This window comes from Anomaloglossus baeobatrachus, chromosome 5 (genome assembly GCF_048569485.1).
Source record: "Anomaloglossus baeobatrachus isolate aAnoBae1 chromosome 5, aAnoBae1.hap1, whole genome shotgun sequence".
Taxonomy (NCBI): domain Eukaryota; kingdom Metazoa; phylum Chordata; class Amphibia; order Anura; family Aromobatidae; genus Anomaloglossus; species Anomaloglossus baeobatrachus.
In genome coordinates this window covers 401,493,206-401,512,655 of record NC_134357.1, presented here as the reverse complement: position 1 = coordinate 401,512,655, position 19,450 = coordinate 401,493,206, and the positions used below count along the sequence as shown (strand labels likewise).

The 19,450-nt window shown below is 48.4% G+C and overlaps 1 protein-coding gene across 1 annotated transcript in view; it reads left to right on the top strand.

The window, feature by feature from the left end:
• The first annotated feature begins 900 nt into the window (after positions 1 to 900).
• The window catches only part of JUP (junction plakoglobin), a 63,168-nt gene continuing 44,618 nt past the window's right edge, over positions 901 to 19,450 (top strand). The window contains exon 1 of the mRNA XM_075350196.1: positions 901 to 981. The gene's annotated coding sequence lies outside the window, so the exon portion shown is untranslated. The remainder of the gene's footprint in view (positions 982 to 19,450) is intronic.

Here is a 19,450-nt window from a genome sequence, read left to right as displayed (position 1 = left end):
CAGCGTATCTCGTCCCCCGCTCGCACGGGAGCCCACACCAGCATACGCCGGCCAGCCCCAGCAATGCGAGGGTATGTGTCGGCTGGTTTGGCGGCGTACGCTGATGTGGGCTCCCAGGGGTACAGTACTCACCTGGTAGTCGTGGCTCTGTGACCGTGTCGGTTCGGGGAATGCGTGGGGGGGCGGGGCCAGAGCTAGCGTGCATTGCGTGAGGGGGGCGGGGCGTGGCCGAGTTGCCAATGCCTGCAGGGTGCCGGGGCGAGAGGCCAATCTGTGGGGGGGCAGAGCCTGGGCGAGCGGCCGGCCAATCCATGTGGGGGCGCAGCCTGGGCGAGCGGCCAATCCGTGCGGGGCCATGGCGAGCCCAGCGGACAATCAGCTTTGTGTCACTGTAAGGACACAATTTTGGAGCAAGACAGACAGACAGAATAAGGCAATTTATATATATATATATACACACGGTGCACAGCTGAAAGGACACAGACAGTGCAGTTTTCCTACGTCTGGCTGCATGGTGACTAACTCCTGACTCACCAGCTTCTCACCTGCCCAGGTGAAACCATGACGTAATCCCAGGGCGGAGTCCCGTAAACATGCACTAAGGCGTCTCCAAGAGTCTTATAGGCTCACCTTGATTTAAATGACATGAGAGCTATCCAATCAGATTCCACTGTGTGAACTTGTAACCAATAATAATCCAGAAAAGAAAAAGAGCGTAAGTCTTAACCAATCGAGTCCAGAATGGGCGGGAAGAGCAAGAAAGGTGGCGTAATGACTGATGGATGTATTGTCCAATGTGATAGCAGGGAGGTGCAATAGGAAGGTGGGGACAGGAGAGGGGCGGCTCCCCATTGGCTGGGAGGTGGTTGTCGCTGTCAGCTATCGCTGTGTTCGGGTTAGTTGTTGGAGCGCTGAGGTCTGGGCGAGTCCGGAGCAGAGTGCGAGGATAGAGGCGCTTCTTCCAGCGACTTTCACCGCAGGGTAATGACCGGAGCCGGCTTCTATGTGTACTGTGGCTGGGCCCTTTGTGTGCCGGCAGCGGAGGGGGAGGGGACTTTCGGCGCATTACCTGTGTGGCCGATCCAGGGAGCACTGGCGGTAACACCTGCCCTGGATCCCAGCTGTGTGCACTGGGGCGCTGCAACTCGGGAGGGAACCACAACTCCCAGCGCGTCCTGGAAACGTGAGAGACTTGGCAGGCTGGGAGTTGTAGTGCTATATCTGCAGGCAGAGGTTTCAGTGAGCACTGTGCCGCTTTGGATGTGTATGTGTGTAAAGTGTGTGTGTGTGTATATATATATATATATATATATATATATATATACACACACACACACACACTGTACCTGGGGTGGGCGCCCCCTTTTGCCTGTACCTGGGGTGGGCGCCCTGTCTCTGTGTCTGGGGTGGGTGCCCCCCTGTACCTGTAACCTGGGGTGGGCGCCACGTCTCTGTACCTGGGGTGGGCGCCCTCTTTTGCCTGTACCTGGGGTGGGCGCCCAGTCTCTGTGTCTGGGGTGGGTGCCCCCCTGTACCTGTAACCTGTGGTGGGCACCACGTCTCCGTACCTGTGGTGGACGCCCCCCCTGTGCCTGTACCTGTGGTGGACGCCCAGTCTCTGTGCCTGGGGTGGGTGCCCCCCTGTAACCTGTGGTGGACGCCCAGTCTCTGTGCCTGGGGTGGGTGCCCCCCTGTAACCTGTGGTGGACGCCCAGTCTCTGTGCCTGGGGTGGGTGCCCCCCTGTAACCTGTGGTGGACGCCCAGTCTCTGTGCCTGGGGTGGGTGCCCCCCTGTAACCTGTGGTGGACGCCCAGTCTCTGTGCCTGGGGTGGGTGCCCCCCTGTAACCTGTGGTGGACGCCCAGTCTCTGTGCCTGGGGTGGGTGCCCCCCTGTAACCTGTGGTGGACGCCCAGTCTCTGTGCCTGGGGTGGGTGCCCCCCTGTAACCTGTGGTGGACGCCCAGTCTCTGTGCCTGGGGTGGGTGCCCCCCTGTACCTGTAACCTGTGGTGGACGCCACGTCTCTGTGCCTGGGGTGGGTGCCCCCCTGTACCTGTAACCTGTGGTGGACGCCACGTCTCTGTGCCTGAGGTGGGTGCCCCCCTGTACCTGTAACCTGTGGTGGACGCCACGTCTCTGTGCCTGAGGTGGGTGCCCCCCTGTACCTGTAACCTGTGGTGGACGCCACGTCTCTGTGCCTGGGGTGGGTGCCCCCCTGTACCTGTAACCTGTGGTGGATGCCCAGTCTCTGTGCCTGGGGTGGGTGCCCCCCTGTACCTGTAACCTGTGGTGGACGCCACGTCTCTGTGCCTGGGGTGGGTGCCCCCCTGTACCTGTAACCTGTGGTGGGTGCCACGTCTCTGTGCCTGGGGTGGGTGCCCCCCTGTACCTGTAACCTGTGGTGGGCGCCACGTCTCTGTGCCTGGGGTGGGTGCCCCCCTGTACCTGTAACCTGTGTTGGGCGTCCCCGTCTCTGTGCCTGTGGGGGGCACACCGTCTCTGTGCCCAAACCCTTTCTGTTCCTATCCATTACCTGACCCTCTGACCTGTTCCTCTGGGTGACCTCATGGGCTGCCTGGTTCCCTTGTGATGGCTCCCTACCTGTTTTTGTCCTGCAGGTGACAGGCAGCAGTTCTATTACCCCCAGTGCTCTCACAATATTGCTTTCTCTGGTTACTTCAATGTAGGGTGCAGCCTGTGTCCCCCCTTCGCTGTCAGGAACGCGGCACATCCCCTTGTTGTGCTGTGAACTTTGTACATAGTGTTTGGGCAGGGCACCCGCCCACATACCCACTGCCACTAATGGGAATATTCTGTAAAGTAACCAGCTTTTATTTGCTGATGGAGCAGGACAATGGCTGCTTGTGTGGGGGGAAATTCTGCCTTTGTCATCAGTTGGAGCAGGATTTAGGTTGCTGGATGGCCCCAGGCTGCGCTTTGTGTGAGATGGGTATATGTGTACAAGGGCGGCATCACTTAGACATGGCATTATGGGGGGGGGATGAGTGAGACTTGTATCTGGGTCCTGAATGGGTTCATAAGACTTGCCGTTAATAATCGGGTTGTGTTAAGAGGATCCCCTCCCCGCCAACCACTTAGAATTCAGCCCAATAGTGAAGACCCCCTGGGAAGATATAGACAGCCACATATGTTCCCTTCTAAATGTGTATATGGCGTCCAGTCTGTACTGTGTGGCGGTATTAAATATTGTTTACAGCAGGGTAGCCCCCTTTATATGTGTGTGCCCTTCCCCTTAGATACAAGTAAAATATATCTTTGTACCGTGTTAGCCAGTAGAGATAAAAAAAAATTGTTTAAAAGAACTGAGAGTCCTCAGTGGTTGATACCTTTTAATGGCTAACGGAAAAGATGGTAATAATTGCAAGCTTTCCAGACTACTCGGGTCCCTTCATCTAATCATCCCTTCCCCTTAATATTTTGTGGTTTGTTTGCTGTTATCCAATGGTAACCTGCCGTTTGTAGCAGGAGTTTCCCTTTAAATGATACCTGGGTGTTAACTTCAGTACAACAGTGAAGAGCCACCAGCATAGGGCGTTATTATGGGATATCCATATGCTGCGGTCAGGGTGGACGGCCTGTACCCTGCTGATTGGCTGGTATATACGATTCCTACAGACAGGGCTTGTGTCGTCTGATGGGGTCCCCAATGGTTACGTATACTGCCATATCCAGTGGACATTATGGCCAGACATCAGTACAGGGTAATGATTAGCCATCCATATGCCCCCTATTGGGGTACGTGTGCGTCATCGAGGGGGATTGCTCTCCAAAGACCCTTACGTGAGCCACTAAACCTGTTCCCATTATGTAGGATTAGATCTGACCATATTATCCACAGATTCCCTCGGATCATAGGATGTCTGACGATCAGATGATCACCGAGCCACCTTGGGTACCAATTGTGTGTGTCATGGTGACCGTCCCTTTAAGACTTTTTATATTTGGGGGATAATACACCTTTAGAAGTCCAATTGGGTCCTGCCTGATCCCCTGTAGGTACAGATGCTCCCCTGGTGTCGGGGACTTTGTGGAGACGTATTGCAGAACAGAAAACGCGTGTGGTTGCTTCCAAATTGGGAACAAATGTGGAGCTTGGTTAATGAGGTCATTAGATTCTTCTTACTTTCTAACCCCTCATAGTCTCAAATGTGGAAGTGATTGTCACCACAATGATGAGAACATAGAAACCAGTCTGGATTTCCTGTCGCCGTGCCTGGTTGGGTTTGGGCCCGCCGGCGGTGCAGGGGTTAACACGGCTGAGCTTTCCATATCTCATCCATGTGAGAAATTTCAGGGTTACTCCCTGGTTTAGTCATGGGAAGGTTTCTCACTACAAAGAGTAATCAGACAAGGGCAGGGCCTGGGGTGAGGCCGAGACGCTGCCAGGTAAGAGCTGCGCTGTAGGAAGCTGACGGCAGCTGGGCGAGGCTGGCTTGTGCTGGTGACTGGCTCCTAATCTCACTTACCTGCAGGCGGGCGGACACCTCACCTATTCATGGGCGGAAGCAAATCCGTGTCCAGCTTTCCTGAAATTTGAGAAGACCTTAATAAAGAAATTTAGGGGGTCCCCTGCAAACAAGTATACAATCTAAAGGGTTGACCAGTGCGTAAAATCTAAACTGATACAATGTTCCTGTTTTCCACACACCAGGCTGCACCTCTATTATTTCCACAGCACTCTTGGCTGTCACAATATTGATTTTCCCCTGTTGTGTCAATATAGGGTGTAGACCATATCCTCCCCCTCCACAGTCAGGAACGCAGAGCATCCCATCTTTTGTGCTATGACCATATCTGCTCCTCTTCCAGGACTTCCACCTTGTTCTGGACACTGGATAGCTTCTTGTGTCGTGACACCATCTGTGCTGTCGGTGAAGGGGGCTGGCTGGCCACCTCACTTCTATGTCTGGGCCACACCCCTTCTTGGTCGCCATCATCCAGACCCCTTCTGATGGCCCAGATGTTATGACGCAGTAAACGCCAAGACTGGCTCATTGTACTATGGATCAGATAGCGATATAAGTTGTATAATTTATGAGTTTATCCACATTTTGCGCTTTTATTTTAACCTGACAACCAACAAACTGACTTTGGCTCTCCTGACCTAACTTTAACAGCCTGATATTTGCCTATGAGGCTGTTGAGTTTGGGTCATGAGAGCCATTGCCAGTAGTGTACGGGGGCCGTAAAATACGGATGCATTATTACATTCACTCTGCATGCGCTAACTCCTGGTGAGCTTGTGTTAACGCACCGTATACAGAGCAGCCAATCAGAGGAGGGTGAGCTGCTTGTGTTAACGCACCGTATACAGAGCAGCCAATCAGAGGAGGGTGAGCTTGTGTTAACGCACCGTATACAGAGCAGCCAATCAGAGGAGGGTGAGCTTGTGTTAACGTACTGTATACAGAGCAGCCAATCACAGGAGGTTGAGCTTGTCTTAATGTACCGTATACAGAGCAGCCAATCAGAGGAGGGTGAGCTTGTGTTAACGCACCATATACAGAGCAGCCAATCAGAAGAGGGTGAGCTTGTGTTGACGTACTGTATACAGAGCAGCCAATCAGAGGAGGGTGAGCTTGTGTTAACGCACCATATACAGAGCAGCCAATCAGAAGAGGGTGAGCTTGTGTTGACGTACTGTATACAGAGCAGCCAATCAGAGGAGGGTGAGCTTGTGTTGACGTACTGTATACAGAGCAGCCAATCAGAGGAGGGTGAGCTTGTGTTAACGTACCGTATACAGAGCAGCCAATCAGAGGAGGGTGAGCTTGTGTTAACATACCGTATACAGAGCAGCCAATCAGAGGAATGTGAGCTTGTGTTGACGTACCGTATACAGAGCAGCCAATCAGAGGAGGCGGAGGTGAATCTGAGGGAGGGAATGAACCAATAAGGCTGTTGGCGGGTCTCAGACTACCTCAGGCTCCCTGTAGACTGTTGACAAGTTGTAGTCACAGATTAGCCCTGATGGAGATGATCTAAAAACACAAATAGCAGGTAGCCTTGACCTACCAGTACTGGCTTGTGAAAAATTACTAGAAAACTCTTTGCAAGTCGTAAGGTTTACTTTATGCTGATAAAGTAATCTCAGTTTCTCTCTGTGGGGGAGGGTATTTGTGTGACAGGCACAAGAAGTGCAGTATTTCGTATAAACCGGTGCCGAAGCAAGAAGGGACTACAAGGTTTTATTTGTGGGGATATGGCATTTAAGATGCTGTCAAAGTAGTGGAGAAACCCCCTTTAATGGTCTGTATACAGAGAGTAATGCCAGTGTGCGGTATCTGGGGCAGTGATTTTGGTTTGGGAGACGCTCGGTATATTTGGGCATTATGATCTATATACTGATTGTACAATACGCCCGTTTTGACCCAACCTTAAAGTAATAGACCCGATTCATTGTGACTCGCGGTTTTTACACCAATCTTAATGACGGGCGTGCAGGAATAATATGCACCTAATGCATTAAAAGGCGTGGCATACGCCTTTTAATGCATTAGGTGCATATTATTCCTGCACGCCCGTCATTAAGATTGGTGTAAAAACCGCGAGTCACAATGAATCGGGTCTATTACTTTAAGGTTGGGTCAAAACGGGCGTATTGTACAATCAGTATATAGATCATAATGCCCAAATATACCGAGCGTCTCCCAAACCAAAATCACTGCCCCAGATACCGCACACTGGCATTACTCTCTGTATACAGACCATTAAAGGGGGTTTCTCCACTACTTTGACAGCATCTTAAATGCCATATCCCCACAAATAAAACCTTGTAGTCCCTTCTTGCTTCGGCACCGGTTTATACGAAATACTGCACTTCTTGTGCCTGTCACACAAATACCCTCCCCCACAGAGAGAAACTGAGATTACTTTATCAGCATAAAGTAAACGATCTAGATCAGTGTTTCCCAAACTCCAGTCCTCACGGCCCCCAACGAGTCATGTTTTCAGGATTTCCTTACTATTGAACAGGTGATTGAGTCATTAGCAAGGCATCACCTGTGCTATATTAAGGAAGTCCTGAAAATATGACCTATTGAGGGTCGTGAGGACTGGAGTTTGGGAACCACTGATCTAGATGCTTGTTCTCACCACTGTGCGGCTCTCCAGAATACTCTGGTCGGGGCCTGGAGTTACATTTCTGGTATGAGGTACGCCGCCACTTTTAGGGAATTTATGGGGCGCGTGTTGTCACATTCTGGCTCCTCCTTGGCCGAAAGTGGCCTAAAGTTGATATTTTTCTGTACAGGTTTGTGTTGTTCATTTTTTCTAGTGACTTTTCAAACTCTTAGGTCAGAAATCTGGCATAAATACTTTGAGTCAGGGCCATTGTTTTTTTTTTTTTAATTGCTTTTCAGGCTGATCTTGGATGCCAGCCACCACTAATAAAGAAGCGGGGTCACTCTTTCCGGAAGGGTATCGCCTCTGTAACCGGATTAGCCTAAGGAACATATGTCACCTGGACACGGGTCTGTACACGTAGACCCCTGCTCCATTACAGAGGTACAGGGCACCCACCCTAGTGGTCATGGATCCCCCAGTCATCAGACATTTATCACCTTTCATGACGTCCTTTTAATGTATATGTATGAAGAAATGGCCTGGATTCTCTTCAGCCTGGTTGTGTCTGAATCTGGTTGACAACCAATATGGCCACCAATACAGCTCCCGCAGGCTTGGCTGGCAGACCTCCTGTGGCCTTCTCACTTTCTTATTATCCACATAATTGGGCTTACTGTTGAACTCTAGGAAAGTTGGCTGACCTCCTTATGTAATGGCGGCCATACTTGTTGCTTCCCAGTTTTCCCATTTCACATGTCGGAGCAGTAACTGTTGCAGTAGTATTGGACCCGCGTGCTGTAAACCATATTGCCCCCCTATTGTTTTGCTGTTATTAGCCGTCCCGTCCGCTCACTTACAACCTCCAGTTTTGGCAGCCGCGGCCTCCCCAGGCGGCTGCAGTACATTTGCGCTGGCTATTTTTGGCACGGTCGTCCTGCCAGTTGGAATCTTTTTGTTTTGCTTTTCAAACAAATGGAAATTCTTTTCCTGGCAGCTTCTACTGCGTCTGAAATCTGATTTCATTGTGTTCGGCGTGATGAACTTCCTCCTTGTTAACCCTTACCATACTATTGCTCGCATTATGCCATATTTACGTGCAAAGTAACCACTATGGCATCTAGGCTACATTTATGGTGGTTTTTATTGTGTTTGTGAGGAACCAAAGATGGGCCTTCAGTCTTTGTCCTCCTCCCCCACCCTCTGTTTATCTTGAGATTTATGGTAGCTGGGTGAAAAGGCTAGAATGCTTTTGCTAAGTTTCTGACAGCAAGCCCACACAATGGTCACTCGAAGTTGCGAGGGGATATTACTGCCATGACCCTTCATGGAAGAACGTCCTTTCTCCTTAGTCAATTTTGTGATCACTCTAAAAGGTGTCCATGTATGATGGCCTCTTTGGACTTAGATCTCCGTTTTTGAGATCAGGTGGCTACAGACTCTGATATTTTTAAGGGTTTGGCACCAATTCCTGGTGCTGATGGCAAGCATACACGTACAGGACATGTTGTAGACATGTACACCTTCTACACAGCTCATCAAATCCAGCATGGATAGGTGATGACGATCTTCACTGGACAACCCCTTTTAAGGTTTTCTATGAGAACAGACTTGAAGATGCCATATTTGTGGTTTAGGGTGAAATGGTCTATGGTAAGGGGCACCCAAGGATTAGTCCTGAAGTGATCAGGGGGGGCATTAATTCCACCCTATTATACATTAATGTCTTGAATTGTATTTTCCAGTCATCTCCAAAGCAAGAGTACAAACTCCTCGTGGTCTGTACTCTCTCTAGTCTGACATATAACCTAACTAGTCCTATGGGTAGCCCTCGTTCATACTTGCCAACATTTCGACAACCAGATTTGGAATATTTAATTCCTTCCCCAGAAATAGACACTTTTGGCCATGGTTTTCCTAAACCCTGGCCGCCTTTGCTGTCCAGTTCCAGGGATTGGTTATGAGCAAGATGCCTTAAACTCAATCCACTAGCAGGACTTGGATTTATAATTGCAGCTTTGGGTGAGAGCAGAGCAAATGCAGTTCTGGAGTCACTGGATACAGATCTGTGGGTTAAGGCCTATTCTGGAGGTTGCCACCTTGTAGTCATTTTAGAAGGATGATCTCATAAATGCTCGCTTCATTGGCGTCTGGACCGGGTAAAGCAGGTTTGTCTTGCAAATTACTTTAGGAACTGATCAAATACTGTGGCGCACAGGTGTATTTGTACAGAGCAGGTGGCAGCGGATGTTATCCTTGGTGTTCTGCTCATAAGGCCTAAGACACACGGCGTGAAAATCGGTGCGAGTGGAGTGCGATAAAACATCGCATTCCACTCGGACCAATATTAGCCTATGTGTCAGCACACATGAGCGATTTTCTCAGCCCCAATCGGACCCAGAAAACAATTGCAGCATACTGCGATTTGTAATGCGATCCAGGTTTCCCTCGTACCCATTCAAGTCTCTGGGGCGAGGAACAAATCGCACTGCACTCGCGGTACACCGGTGTACTGCAAGTGCAGTGCGAGAATGGCAATAAATAGCTGCGGAGGAGAAAGGGAGATAAATCCCTCCCTCTCCTCCCTGGCGCCGGCCCGTCTCCCGCAGCTTAGGTCTGATCGCATGATCTGACCTCAGTCGCAGTGACACTCACATGACACTCGGCTCCTGCTGTACTGCCAGCGTGAGCAGAGTGTCATGCGAGGATCGCCATAGATCCCCGTGTGGCCCCGGCCTAACCTGGATTCTCATCTGATCATTTCTTTGGTCCCTGTGACCCTGATTTTATCTCCGGAGTCCATCTATGGCATTTATTCTTCATAAGCCCACAGCCACATTATGTTGTCACCATGGAGGTGCCCTCGGAAAGTTACCTCAGAGCTCTCATCCAGTCATTGATGGTTCACCCCTTTTCATTACTGGCCACGTCGATATTATGTTGAGAAACAAGGTTTCACTGAAATACCTTGTGTTGCCAATAGTGCCTGTGAGCAGCGCTATTGCGGTCCACTCACCCCTTTTGCGTGACCCCCGGGCTCCGTGACCTCTGATGTCCGGTGATGTCACGCCAACTGAGGCGGGCCACAGTCTCCGTGAGTCACTGGTCTGTGGGTGACGTTTCATCGCTTGTCACAGTCCAGCGTTTCCCTGCTCTCTCCTTCACTGCAGAGCGATGCTGGGCTGTGCTGAGCGGTGAAACGCCGCCCACAGCTCAGTGACCCCTGCAATAGTTTTAGCTGGAAAATATTAAAAAATAAATGGGGGGGGGGCTGTGCTCAAAAACAGGCAAAATTTGCTATTCCTTCTATGGTTACCTCTGTTTTCCGGTTGGTTTCGGAGGTGCTGAATTTTACAGCCTGTGTGTGGGTGTATCACCATCAAATTTACAAATTTTTCCTAGAACCAGTTATTGTTGTGATCTGAAGCCAATCGGGGTTCATTGACCGGTAAGCCCCTGAGATCCAGGGCGGCCATTACTTCGAATATATAGTTTTGTCCCACTTTAGGCGATATGTGGGTGGTTTTGCTGCTTGTGGCCCCTGCGGCTTTCTAGAGACTGCACCCATTGCTCGCATTGTTTTGGTTCCTGCAGGAGGGGGAGGCAGAAGGCCCCACATCAACCTGTTTTCAGGCTACATTCACATTCCTCGCATTCTAACAGCAGGGGCCCGGCCTCCCTTTACCATCGAGTGTCAACAAGCAAAACTGCCCAGCCCTGCCCTGCCCAGAGCTCGCATCTCCTCGCCGATCTGGGTACGAGGTAGAGGGATCTAACTGGTATGGACTGAGGACACCACCATGGACCTAACGATAATAGATCTGTAATTTTCTGGGAGACTAGCTGTTCCTCACCCTTTCAGATCTCTGCTTCCTTGCAATGAACTGAAACATTTCTGGTTTCGTTTCCATAAACAGACACCAGTGCCTGGCTACTGACCTGAAAAAAGCCCTTTGAGGCAGAAACGTTGTCTAATTGATTTTATGCTGTTTTTAGGCAGATAGGAAGCCAGAAACAATGTAACGAGTTCTGCTAGTTGATCTTTTCAGCCCCTTGATATAATTGTTTCCATTCACTCACTGCCTGCAGGCATATATCTTGCAAATGATGATTTAATACAAAAAACTATATTTTATTATACAATGATTAAAGGGGTTGTCATATTGATCCTAGGTCCCTGGAGAATCATGAGATCATCCCATGGCCTGTAACCCTCGCGAGCAGCAAACCTCGCAGGGGAATTATAATATTTGATCATTTAGATCAATGGCAGTCCTAACATAAGGGCAGCTTCAGTTCAATAGAACAGGAGTGCTCCAATTCTGGCTTTGTGCTGGGATTTCCCCTCTAATGTCCATTTACTTTAACAGGGCGTTTGGACTTGGGTTGTCTTGAAAAGGCAAATTCCACTAAACTACAGCAGTCACTTATATGGGCAGTACCACATGGCAGTGGCCAGTAAGTTAAAGGGAATCTGTCAGCAGATTTTTGCTACATCATCTCGCAGCAGCATGATGTAGGCAAAGAGGTCCTGAGTTCAATGATGTATCACTTAGATCTTTCTGCTCCCAGTAATCTCACATTACATGTAGCAGAGCTCTGAGACCTGCCTCACCCACACCAGGCTTTCAATGTGTACATTTTCATAGACAAGCTGCTAATCAGAGGGGGGCGGAGTCTGACTACAGCTCAGTGCTGCTGAGACCCACTAATGAGAAATATAAGAGGCTTAAAGGGAACCAATCACCAGGATTTTCGTACATAACCTAAAGCCAGTGCTATACTGGCACTATCAGGCTGATTCTATACATACCTTTAGTGGTCAGCTCTGATGTTTAGGTTTTGAAATCCAAGAAAGTAAAGTTTGTAAAATGAGCAGCTTCTTGAGTGACAGTTGCAGCGGAGCAGATACTATGAATATATTATCTGCTCCAGTGCAACTGTCACTCAAGAAGCTGCTCATTTTACAAACTTTACTTTCTTGGATTTCAAAACCTAAACATCCGAGCTACCACTGCAGGTATGTATAGAATCAGCCTGATAGTGCCAGTATAGCACTGGCTTTAGGTTATGTACGAAAATCCTGGTGATTGGTTCCCTTTAAGCTAAGATTGCAGGTAAACAAAAAAAGACTGAGATAACAGACACACAGCTGAAGTCTGTTTTAACACTTGCAGCATGCTGTCTTCAGGTTACATTGCAGATATCTGCTGACAGAGCCCCTTTACATCCTCACACTGCCAGTATAACCAAGACCTTTCCAGAAACCGTGCCATTTCTGTCCACAGGCCATACGTGGCATCAATCCATATACTGGATACTGCACATAGTCCTGATATTGGAATGAAGGGTTGTTTTCGTCACCCACTTTAGTTATATTTCTAGCCTACTTCTGTTTCTTTCTTTGTGGTATGTATTTGAGGCCTGCACCCATTGTGACTTTGCCAGTGATGAGCTAGTGATGCCGCAGCTCTCTCATGCCTCTGAAATGACCCCGCAGCAGGCTGTACGGCACACTTTTGCTTTAGTGCTATCAGTGCGTCTGTGACTGACAAATTGTCTTTTAAATTGCCCGTATTGACCTCTAGATGTAATCGCCGTCAATACCCGCCACTCGAGCTGATATGAATATATGGATTTTTGAATTCTGCCATCTCCGCCTACTTTGTATTTTTTTTTTTTCAGCTTCTGAGACGTTAATTAATAGATTTTGGGAGGTGGCCGCTTGACGGTGTAAATGATGGGAAGCTGCACATTCATCACAATGCCTGTCTGAAAACGCGTCTAACCAGAGAGGTCACATTTTCAGGCTTGTTACTTCAAGCAAATGTCAGGCTGACAGCAAGTCAGAGTATAGAGCGATATATAATTGTCACTTGGCTACATATACTGCGAAAGCTGGGCTCATGAGTATTACATATTTGTGCGCCATATTGTATGGTTCCATAATATGGCATCAATAGAACGCCTGTTCTGTGCCTAGGTGTGACCTGTTACAGGAGCTTCTAAGGGAGACCGGTGCCATACTGTGACTATGCTACAGCACACTGAGTACTGTAGCGACCCTACGTACCGCTGTGCAGGATTACCGCTAATTTATTGTGGATTCCTTTTGATTTGGGAAAAGGTTTTCTAAAATATTGTATATGACCTCAAAATGACTTTGATCGTAAAGTTTCTGACAACCTTGGTCCTATACCCTTCATGCAGATATCGCCCTGTGATGACTTCTGTGGGGTTTGCCCATCATGAATGACCTATTGGGGATGTGACCCAGATAGTAGGCAGCTATCATTGCCGCTGCCCTCTGTTTACCGCTGGCGCATATAGCATTACATAATGCATTTACTAGTTGTATACGAGCAGTTGTTGTCAGATGCATTGTGTGCTAATGATTGGGAATGGGATAAAGGTCTAGCGGGGGCTCTCCATCTCTACGAGAGCGGAAAGCAAAACACCAGTGTCCAATTAAATAGCCCTCCTATGCTGAAGTCTGTAATTCTTCTGCAGATCTGAGAGGCCATTATCCAGATTTATGTGCATTTCTCACTCCATTCCTTGCTGCTGGGGGGAGTTGTTCTAGCGTGCCTGTGTTGAATACTTTCTTGATGTTTTAGTGCTGAGCTAGCGCATGTTTGCACAATCTACATTTTTCTTCCCGACACAGTCCAGACTGACAGTGTGATAGTAGCACCTTGTGTTGATCCTGTTTATATAGCAGTGTTGCCTGTTGTGGTGTTGGGGCCCTTTAAGAGCAAGTCTCCAGCCCATATGGCACTATTTGTGTCCATTGGTTTTGAGTCCCCCACCCCTCCACAAGCAGATCAGCCGCCTGTGCGTGTGTGGGGGGCGGGGGGGGGTCCAACATCTGCAGTCAGGGGTAGAAGAATGGAGCATGTTGATTTCAATTCTTTGTACTCAAGAGCACTAGCTAGAGATGGGCAGCTTAATTGGCGCTTCCCTGGTCCGACGTCCAGTTGGGTCCTCTGTGGCTGCCGTTTTCACCATCCTGGGCTCTTATGTTGCTTACTAAGGCCTACGACATTGGGTTTCAATGGCAGGATACTAGGGGCAGAAGTGAAGAACGTCTACGGAGGACTGGACAGGGTGATGGACCAACGTAGTAAAAGTCAAAGTGATCATTTATAGCACTAACCTACTACCCAGTTTTTCCAAAAGTAAGCCCTACCTTGATTTTTAGGGATTTTTGAAGTAGGCTTTATATAGAAGACCTACTCAAAAAATAAGCCCTAGTTAATCAGCACCTCCAGGGCTAGGTTATGTCACTAACATCACGGAGACATAACCTAATGCTGGACACACTGTAAAGGCTACTTTACACACTGCGATATCGGTCCCGATATCGCTAGTGTGGGTACCCGCCCCCATCTGTTGCGCGACACGGGCATATCGCTGCCCGTGCCGCACAACATCGCCCACAGCCGTCACACATACTTACCTGTCCGGCGACGTCGCTGTGACGGGCGAACCGCCTCCTTTCTAAGGGGGCGGTCCATGCGGCGTCACAGCGACGTCACTGAAACGTCACTGAACCGCCGCCCAATCGCAGCGGAGGGGCGGAGATGAGCGGGACGTAACATCCCGCCCACCTCCTTCCTTCCGCATAGCGGCCGGGAGGCAGGTAGGGAGAGTTTCCTCGCTCCTGCGGCGTCACACGCAGCGATGTGTGCTGCCGCAGGAACGACGAACAACCTCGTTACTGCTAAAGTAACGATAATTGGGAATGGACCCCCGTGTCGCCGATTAGCGATTTTGCACTGTTTTGCAACGATGCAAAATCGCTAATCGATGTCACACGCAACGGCATCGCTAATGCGGCCGGATGTGCGTCACGAATTCCGTGACCCCAACGACTCCGCATTAGCGATGTCGTAGCGTGTAAAGCCCGCTTAAGGCTATGTGCACACAGTGCGTTTTTCGCTGCGTTTTTGCACGTTTTTCGGGTGCGTTTTTGACCTCAAAACTGCATGACTTTGCTTCCCCAGCAAAGTCTGAGTTTTAATTTTTGCTGTCCACACACAACTTTTTTTTTTAAGCTGTGTTTTTGAGCTTAAAAAAAAAAAATGGACATGTCAATTCTTTCCTGCGTTTTTCTGCGTTTTCCCCCCATGCAATGCATTGGAAAAACGCAGAGATCAAAAACAAAGCAAAACGCAGCCAAAAATGCACCAACACGTGCTAAAAACGCATGCGTTTTTTTCCGCGGGTGCGTTTTTGTGCGTTTTTCGAGGCCAAAAAACGCACAAACGCAGCGTCAAAAAAACGCAGTGTGTGAACTTAGCCTAATAGTCATAATGTAGCTCCAAATCATCCTGCCACTTCCTCCCACCATGGCAGGGTAAAATCTGCTCACCCACTCCTGAGTCCCGCCTCCTGAGTATTGTCACCTGGTTCCCACCTCCTGTGCTATATTTGCTTGGCTGCCGCTCCTGAGTCCCGCCTCCTAGATAACGTGTCCCAGCCGCTACTGTGCTATGATGTGGGCTTGGCCACCACTCCAGCCGCGTGCCGCCTCTTGGATGCCGCCTCCCAGCCAGCCCTGCTCTCCCGCAGAAGCAGCCACCTGTAGAATCACAACCACCGTTCCCAAATCCCACTGACTGCCCCTCCTGGACGTATAGAGAAGAAGAGTGCCACTGCCACACAAAGTGTTTTGCGTGCCAGTAAGTGTTACCATAAGAGACACTGACACTGCACCAGAAATTGTGAATGTAAGGGTACCGTCACACTTTAGCGATGCTCCAGCGATCCCACCAGCAATATGACCTGGTCAGGATCGCTGGTGCGTCTCTACATGGTCGCTGGTGAGCTGTCAATCAGGCAGATCTCACCAGCGACCAGTAACCAGCCAGCAGCGACGCGTGGAAGCGACGCTGCACTTGGTAACTAAGGTAAATATCGGGTAACCAAGCGCTTGGTTACCCGACATTTACCTTTGTTACCAGCGCACACCGCTTAGCACTGGCTCCCTCCACTCCTAGTCAGAGTACACATCAGGTTAATAAGCAAACCGATCTGTACTCCAGCTACATGTGCAGGGAGCCGGCACTGGCAGCCTGAGAGCGGCGGACGTTAGTAACTATAGTAAATATCGGGTAACCAAGCTTCCCTTGGTTACCCGATATTTACCTTGGTTACAGCTTATCGCAGGCTGCCAGACGCTGGCTCCCTGCACATTCAGATCGTTGCTCTCTCGCTGTCACAGCGATGTGTGCTTCACAGCGGGAGAGCAACGTCCAAAAAATGAACCAGCACTGTGTGTAACGAGCAGCAATATCACAGCAGCGAGATCGCTAATGAGGTCACTGCTGCGTCACAAAAACCGTGATCTCGCTATGTGAGAAGTACCCCTAAGTTAGTAACCCTAAAGCTGGCCATACACCCTCAAGGTAAATTGAGGTATAAATGTGTGATTGTTATTGGGAAAAAAAAAAAGCCCTCCTCTTCCTAAATCCCTAGCCCTGTGGAAACAAAAATAATACAAGACCCTGTCTTATTTTTGGAAAAATACGTTATGATCCTTTTTGGGAGTGGCTTATTACCGTTTTCCCATTGAGAACACATAGTGAAGGAGAAATCAAATGAGTATTCACCTTTTTAAAGTGTGTGGTCATCATTAAGGGGTTGTCCACTATTCGTACAACCCTCTTCTCTTCATGTTTGACCCCATTCAAAATAAAAAAAAGCCTATACTCTCCTCCCAGGCTCCAGTGCTGTTCTAGCAATGTTGGCATTTGCGTTCCTGGGGCTCACGCGAGGTTGTTACGTCACACCTTCAGAGATATATACAGAATTACGAGGAGATGAGCAGCCATCTGCAGCTCTTATTGATTACTTATGTCTGAGGGCGGTGAGAGAGAAGCCGGCGGTGATTGTGCATGGGGCTCGCTTGTTGTCACAACCTCCCGTGAGCCACCGGGAGAGAGAGTGCCGAAACTGCTGGAACGACACTGGCACGGGAGGTGTTTAAAGGCACTTTTTATGTTAATGGGGGCAAACATGGCGAATGAGAAAGAGTTGTTCTTGTACTGGACAATCCCTTTAAGACCTGAATGGGAAGCTATTTTTTTTTTAAATGATATTCTTTAAATTAGTTGCTGTTTGTTAGATGTATTTATAAAAAAAATAATTTTTTTCATCATTACACAAAATTAATCAATGTGCGTTTTTAGAGTCTTCCTGTTCTTTCATGAAGAGTTTTCAGCAGCTTCTTTATCATCAGAGGCAGGATGTAAGTGACGGATAAACACCTGTATGCACAAATAACACAGAAACCACCATTTACAGTGATGTCACATGTGACTTTGTTCCTTCTCCCTCCATAGTGACCTCTGCACAAGCTCATGAGATGCTTCAATACAAAAGAGGTTCATTTTTTTCCTGAAACAGGAAATTTAGTATAAAAGAGCCCCAGTGTCCAGGGTGATAAATGCAAAATTTCAATTTTTATTTTTTTTTTTTTAATATAGATTGTGATGAGGGAAATAGAAAATAACAGCCAAAAATATGGAAACCTATTTACCACAATCACCTGACTTAAACAATAGGTCATGTTCTGATGATGGCTTCCCCTATCTCCTGTACTTGTAATTTTTTTGGTGGCCTGGACTTTACACCTATTTCTCCTATTCAAATGGAAGGGTCAGGTGGGATCCAGAACGTGTTACCGTAATCCACCGTTTATGACCTCTGCCTGTATTGTGGACTGAAGCTCCTGGAATGTTTTACAAGGCTAAGGCCTTTGGACTTAAAGTTTAGGTGAGGAATGCTGACCCACATAGCGATCGTTTTTCTTGGTTGAGTGTCTTTTCGAACATCTTGGTTGTCAGTCTTGTAACCACTTCAAATAATATGTTTGGGGTCACACCTGTCTGCTTACTCATCTAAATTAGTGGAACGTGGCACGGGTTAGTAGTGTTGGGCGAGGTGCTGGTCTCTCGCACCCCGGCATACTTCATGAAATATGGGATCCTGACTAGGTTTGTGGATTTGTCGTGAGGGGGCTACGCCCGTGCAGGCCACATGGTGCCAATGGCTACTGCTTGCCAAGACCAGATATTGACTCATTCAAGAAGAGACCACCAGTTCTTTAAGGGTCTGTGCCCACGATAAGCTTGTCTTGAGTTTTTGACTCTGGGTGTTTTTGCTGCGTCAACACTGCAACATTTTACAGTACAAGTGAATGGGATTAATAGAAACCTCCTGCCCACCGTGCTTCTTTTTTTACGCTGTGTAAACTGACCCGCAGTGCGTTTCTCAAATCCACAGCATGTTCATTTAGCTTGCGGAAACGTTGAGTTTTCTGTTCGGAATTTCCTCATAGATTTGCAGTAGATGCAGAAAATCTGCAGGTAAAAAATGCATCAAAACCAGACGTAACCCGCATCGAAGAATGTCTCTACTAGAAATCTTCAAAAACAAAAGCAGTGTTCTTAAATCATGACGCACCAAACGGAGGCTAAAAATGTAGCGTCATAATGCAATGAAAACTAAATGGAAAAAAAATACAAGTAAAATAAAGTGCAGAAATTCTGCTGCGTAAAAAAACTCAACGCTGCCTAAAGGCAACATAGATTTACTTGACTGTACTTTGACCGCTATGTACAATGGATAGCGAGTACACAACTTCTCATGTTTCAGTAACACAAGCCACCATTAGGCTATGTGCCCACGCTGCGGAAAATGTGCGGATTTTGCCCCGGATTTCTTGCGGAAAAGCCGCAGATTTTCCAGAAATCTGCAGCACAGCTACTCCCCAGCCATTTCTATAGCATTTGGGAAATGCTGTGCCCACGCTGCGGATTTTTGTGCGGAAAAATCTGCAGCATGTCAATTATTGCGGATTTTCGTGCGGATTTTGCCTATTCAATTGAATTAAAAAAAATCGCAAAATACGCAATAAAATCCGCATCAAATCCGCACCTATGAAAAGGTGCGGATTCCGGGGGAAAGCTGCAGATTTTGATGCAGAAAAATCCGCAGATATAGAGTCCCGTGGGCACATAGCCTTGCACACACTTTCTCTACTTCCATTTAGGTTGTGTCTGTCTTCTCAGAAGCAGCACAAACCAACCTAGCACCACAGTACAGTTCATGGAAGTCATTCTTTCTTCCTGCAGTTCTGCGTCAAATTCTCCTCATAGAGAAGTGGGTGTTCCAATATGGCCAGACTCAAGCTCGAAGCATTTTGATGCTTGGGGAACTCCCATCCAGGACCCTCACTTCTGCCCAAGTACTATATTGTTTCGGCCTTTTGCCTTTAAAGAGCTGTAAACTACTGGGGGCCTTGCTGCTAGGCGTTCTCTCTCCAGATCCTCTTTATTGAGTCACATTGTTTTTTTCTCAG